General features: G+C 42.6%; 1 non-coding gene across 1 annotated transcript; it reads right to left on the minus strand.

Moving 5' to 3' along the window:
* Positions 1 to 5,183: 5,183 nt before the first annotated feature.
* On the minus strand, positions 5,184 to 5,256 carry TRNAS-UGA (transfer RNA serine (anticodon UGA)). The gene has a single exon. It is a non-coding gene; the product is annotated as a tRNA-Ser (tRNA).
* Positions 5,257 to 6,487: the final 1,231 nt, after the last annotated feature.

Here is a 6,487-nt window from a genome sequence, read left to right on the forward strand (position 1 = left end):
CGTGTTTAACTGTTATAGCTGGCACGTATCTTCGACAGTTCGTATTAACGAAATTAACCTGGAAACATTAAAATAAGGCGATATAGGGACCGTCTGAAATACATGTATTCAGTTTACCATGATATGCTGGGGATAGATAAGGATATGTACATTACTTTAGTCACTAGGCGTGCAACACGATCTAATCATCAGAAGAAAATAAAGGAATTTTCTTGCAGAACGAACGTATCTAAAAACACATTTTTTCCTCGAACGATAGGTGAGTGGAACGCGCTCTCTGCGAGTACAGTGGAATGCCCGACCGTCCAGTCATTCTGCAACCAGCTGAATAGGATTTAGACTTGATGTTATACGTATATGTATCTATGAATGTAATTTTTCTTTTTCCTTGTTGATTTACAATATACGGAAGTGCTATTTTCGCTTGCTTGTCATTACTATTTGTAAATTTCTTGCTGCTCAACCTACCGAACATGCGCGATTTCTTTCAGCGTGCCACTATGAATGCGAGTCCTTGTTATCAATATCGCGTTGTTATCAATATGCTCTGTACAGCTTTTGCGGTTCAGCGAATATCCGTATTTGAAAGTATATTGAAATTTTGTGATGCTTTTTTCGTTGGAATGCTCTGTACGGCTTGTGCGGATCAGGGAATATGTCTATTGCAATGTATTGAATTCTTGTAGTGATTCTTGCTGTTAATTTTTGTTTTGTTCATCTGTATATCGCGCTGTCCACTCCTGCCCAAGGCCTAAGACTAAGGCCGGCAGTATCCTGTAAATCAATCAATCAATAAATAAATAAATAAATAAATATTCCTTTGTGTAGTGGTTAACCATACGAGACTACAGTAATTAATATGGGAAGCGAACAATGCAGAATAAATTTGTTTTTTTTTGGCTTCCACTGGCAGAATTGCACGGCAACGCGATAGAGCTCCTGTGGTCCTTGAAAGTTTTTTGCATAAGTTGTCAACATGCGAATCCCATGTGAGATTAGAGCTAAATGTTACTCCGGGAATTTTATATTCATTCACGATTTCGATCGTGTGCCCGTCGCAGTATATATCATGTTCTAAATTAATTACTTTATTTTTTGCACTGGAGGAAGGCACCTTGGTTTGAGCTGGGTTAATCTTGAGGCAGTTAGAATTTCACCAGAATACGAGCTTCTTAAGGACCTGATTACATCTTGACGCTAGATCGGCTTCATCAGTTCCGGAGAGTAGGATAGTGCTATCATCGGCATATATGATAAATTTTGAGCTTGTGTCAATACGGACATTATCGTTTATGTGTACGTTAAACAAAAGAGGACCTATAATACTGCCTTGAGGTACACCACATATTATATGGAGGGGAGATGAATGGTAATTGCCAATGTACACACACTGAGTCCTGTTGGCTAAGTACGAACGGAATAGTTCGAGCTGCTTACCACGAACCCCGTAGTCCGAGAGTTTTAGTATAAGTATGTTATGGTTGTTGTTTGTTGAAGGATGGTGGTCAGATTGTTCTAGAGAAACTGGCCACCCTGTATACGCAATGCCTCATAACCTCGAGCGTACCGGAATCTTGGAAGAACGCTAACATAATCCTAATCCATAAGAAAGGGGACGCCAAAGACTTGAAAAATTATAGACCGATCAGCTTACTGTCCGTTGCCTACAAAGTATTTACTAAGGTAATCGCAAATAGAATCAGGAACACCTTAGACTTCTGTCAACCAAAGGACCAGGCAGGATTCCGTAAAGGCTACTCAACAATAGACCATATTCACACTATCAATCAAGTGATAGAGAAATGTGCAGAATATAACCAACCGTTATATATAGCTTTCATTGATTACGAGAAAGCGTTTGATTCAGTCGAAACCTCAGCAGTCATGGAGGCATTACGGAATCAGGGTGTAGATGAGCCATATGTAAAGATACTGGAAGATATCTATAGCGGCTCCACAGCCACCGTAGTCCTCCACAAAGAAAGCAACAAAATCACTATAAAGAAAGGCGTCAGACAGGGAGATACGATATCTCCAATGCTATTCACAGCATGTTTACAGGAGGTATTCAGAGGCCTGGAGTGGGAAGAATTGGGGATAAAAGTTGATGGAGAATACCTTAGCAACTTGCGATTCGCTGATGATATTGCCTTGCTTAGTAACTCAGGAGACCAATTGCAATGCATGCTCACTGACCTGGAGAGGCAAAGCAGAAGGGTGGGTCTGAAAATTAATCTGCAGAAAACTAAAGTAATGTTTAACAGGCTCGGAAGAGAACAGCAGTTTACGATAGGTAGCGAAGCACTGGAAGGGGTAAGGGACTACATCTACTTAGGGCAGGTAGTGACCACGGATCCGGATCATGAGACTGAAATAACCAGAAGAATAAGAATGGGCTGGGGTGCGTTTGGCAGGCATTCTCAAATCATGAACAGCAGGATGCCACTATCCCTCAAAAGGAAAGTGTATAACAGCTGTGTGTTACCAGTACTCACATATGGGGCAGAAACCTGGAGACTTACGAAAAGGGTTCTGCTGAAATTGAGGACGACGCAACGAGCTATGGAAAGAAGAATGATGGGTGTGACATTAAGGGATAAGAAAAGAGCAGATTGGGTGAGGCAACAAACGCGGGTAAACGACATCTTAGTTGAAATCAAGAAAAAGAAATGGGCATGGGCCGGACATGTAATGAGGAGGGAAGATAACCGATGGTCACTAAGGGTTACGGACTGGATTCCAAGGGAAGGGATGCGTAGCAGGGGGCGGCAGAAAGTTAGGTGGGCGGATGACATTAAGACGTTTGCAGGGACAACATGGCCACAATTAGTACATGACCGGGGTAGTTGGAGAAGTATGGGAGAGGCCTTTGCCCTGCAGTGGGCGTAACTAGGCTGATGATGATGATGATGATGATGATGATGTTATGGTTAAGTGAATCGAATGCCCTACTGTAATCTACGAAAATACCGAGAGTTATATGTTTATTTTCAATGTTTTGTAGCACACTTTCTCTAAGAGTTAATAAAGCTGTTTCAGTAGAGCGTCCTTTTCTAAAACCAAACTGCGCGTCGGAAAGATTTATTTTGTCAAAGAAGTTAGTCAGTCGTAAAAACAACATTTTTTTCTAAGCCTTTAGAAAAAATTGGTATCCCAGATATTGGCCTGTAATTTTTTGTCTCATTTTTATTGCCTCCATTGTAAATGACTGTTACTTTGGATCGTTTCATTGCGTCAGGAATTTGACCTGATTGGATAGCGAGATTGAATATGTGAGCGAGCGCAGGTGTAATGCATTCGATAACATATCTTATGGGCTTTCTTTGTAGGTTGTCTATATCTAAAGCCTTGCTGTTCTTTAGACCTAGAAATGTTCGATAAACTTCAGCTTCACTTATATCATGCAGATCAAAGCTCTCAGCAGGGCAATTGCTTGACTGTCTGATAACCTGTAGGTTACTATCTGGAAGAGCGTGTTCTAAAAACGCTTGGTTGAAATGATCAACAAGCGCCTGACCGACTATTTCACGGTTATTGTGCGTTAACTTTGAGGGCGTTTCCGTTTTACTTTCGCGACCGAGAACCCTGTTTAGCACTTTCCATGCGGCGTCAGGTTGCTGTTTTTTTATATCAGAAAACAACCGCTGATAATATTAAAGTTTTAATATAATTTAATAAAGTCTTAAAGTTTTAAAATCTTTCAAGTCAGGCGGTGCTCTTGTACGTAAAAAGGTGTGAAATAAACGATTTTCCTTATTGATAGCTTTCCTGTTGGCAGAAGTGACCCAAGGTTTTCTTATTCTTTTTGATGGTTTGAAACTTGTAAAAGGAAAATGTATAGCGTATATTCGCTGAAAAATTTAAATGAACTTAGAATATGCACCATTCACGTTTTTTATTCCGAATATGAAATACCAATCCTGAGCACTGATGTCACGCTTAAATAAAAGTGAAGCATCGTCTGATACATACTGCACTGTGATTGCGTCCCTTCGACTATTCTTGTGAGCTTTGGGGGGGGGGAAGAAAATCATGAAGATTGGGTAGTGTCACTTATGTCAGAGGCTATGGTTCCTGCATCAGCGACTCTAATTTCCGCATTGGCAATAAACAAATCAAGTGTCGATGAAGTTAGTACAGTGATGCCTGTCGGTGTAGTGATTATATTCACAAAGCCTGTGGAAGAAATGGTGTTGTTGAAATCTTCAGTGCAAGTGCTAGCGTCAAGGGTATTTATATTAAAGTCTCCACCACAAATGAGTTTCAGACTATTTGACGAACCAAATTGCAAGAAGCTTTTGAAAAAGTTCATGAAGCGCCCAAAATTCCCATTTGGTGGGCGATAAACGACAGTAATGACGCCAGCGTTTCGTTTCAGTGTTAGTACCTCGTAATAGTTTGTAATGCATGTATAATCTGATATCACTTCATATTCTTCAGAAGCTCTAACATAAATAGCGACGCCACCACCCCTACGACTACTGCGATTGATAAAAAGTTTTTGTACCCATTAAGATGGTGCATTGCACACCCGTCGTAAAAGCATGTTTCAGTAAGCATTAAAATACTATACTGAAAAGAGAATTCGCTTAGGAAATAGGCAATCTGGTCATGCTTAGCGAGAGCAGAGCGTGTGTTAATGTGCAAAAGAGAACCGTACATAGAACAACTTCGAAGAATTTCATAGGGCAACACAAAATCGTGGTAGCGCATTTTGAATGCTTAAACTGTACGCAGAAAGAGGGGGCTAATTACACCGATGTTATCTTATTGAGGTCGTCTTCACAAGTTATGGATATGGCGCCAGAAGTGTCTCACTGCCTCACAAAAATCCTTCCATTATAGGTCTACACGGATCTCCACTGGCAGTCCTTCTTACGCCTGATAGCCATATTTTGCCAAAGAAGTTAGTCAGTCGAGAAAACAAGCTGCCTTTGCGGCGCTCACCCGGCGTTCGATCTGCGCGATGACGGCTCCGCCAGCGGCAGCCCCGCCACCGGCAGCCATCCCGCCACCGACGCCCTTCAACTTCGACCGGACTTCCGAATGGCCAGAATGGATTATATCATAAGAAGCCAACAAACACTGACACCAAGGACAACATAGGGGAAATTACTTGTGCTTAATAAATGAAATAAAGAAACGATAAATTAATGGAAATTAAAGTGGATGAAAAAACAACTTGCCGCAGGTGCGAACCGAACCCACAACCTTCGCATTTCACGTGCGATGCTCTACCAATTGAGCTACCGCGGCGCTGTTTCCCCATCCACTTTCTTGGGTTTTTTCATCACTTTAATTTCCATTAATTTATCGTTTCTTTATTTCATTTATTAAGCCCAAGTAATTTCCCCTATGTTGTCCTTGGTGTCAGTGTTTGTTGGCTTCTTATGATATGACTAATAAAAATTGAGCCCCTCGGTTAACTCTCCTTCTTATCGTTTATTACATAACGAGGGTCTCGAATCCGGCAACATTGATGCCTTCAGGTAGCATAAGTGGGTTTATTGACCAGTTGCCTTCACCCAAAAAGATCACGTTCTCGTGACGCCTGCGGCAAAAAGGACGTTCCACGTCCGCCGCCAAGGTCTGTGAGTGGTGACGCTGGCTAACACTCCCAGGGTTCTACTAGGGCACATAAATACCCAAGAAAGTGGATGGGAAAACAGCGCCGCGGTAGCTCAATTGGTAGAGCATCGCACGCGAAATGCGAAGGCTGTGGGTTCGGTTACCACCTGCGGCAAGTTGTTTTTTCATCCACTTTAATTTCCATTAATTTATCTTTTCTTTATTTCATTTATTAAGCACAAGTAATTTCCCCTATGTTGTCCTTGGTGTCAGTGTTTGTTGGCTTCTTATGATATGACTAATAAAAATCGAGCCGCTCGGTTAAACCCCCTCTCTTCCAGAATGGATTATGTCATTCGATGACTACCGCTACGCGTCGGGGCTCAACGACAGAACGGAAGAGGCCCAGGTGCGAACGCTTTTGTACACCATGGGCAGGCAGGCAAGAAACATTTTTTTCAGACATTCGGCATTATCGAAGAGGAGTCTCGAAGCTACGAGAAAGTGAAGAAAAGTTTGACGCCCATTTTGTGGCCACGAAGAATATAGTCTATGAAAGCGCAAATTTCCATCGCCGAAAGCAAGAACCCGGGGAAAGTGCGGACATCTTTGTTACAGCCCTGCACGAGCTTGCAGACCGCTCTGAATTTGCAGAATTTCGGGATCGAATGATGCGCGACAGATTTGTGGTCGGCCTCGAGGACGCGCAGCTGTTGGAAACGCTCCAGATGGATGCCACCCTTACGCTAGCGACCGCTCTGGCGAGGGCCAGGCTCAAGGAAACAGTTCACCGACAGCAACTGGAACTCCGGGCCGTCAGCAACGAGGTGAATACAGGCGAACTTGACGTAGTCCGACGAACAACGAGGAAGCCGTCCAACAACTGGGAGCCTGGTGGAAGCGGCGAACTGGGAACAAC

The sequence above is a fragment of the Dermacentor variabilis genome, chromosome 9 (assembly GCF_050947875.1).
Source record: "Dermacentor variabilis isolate Ectoservices chromosome 9, ASM5094787v1, whole genome shotgun sequence".
NCBI lineage: Eukaryota > Metazoa > Arthropoda > Arachnida > Ixodida > Ixodidae > Dermacentor > Dermacentor variabilis.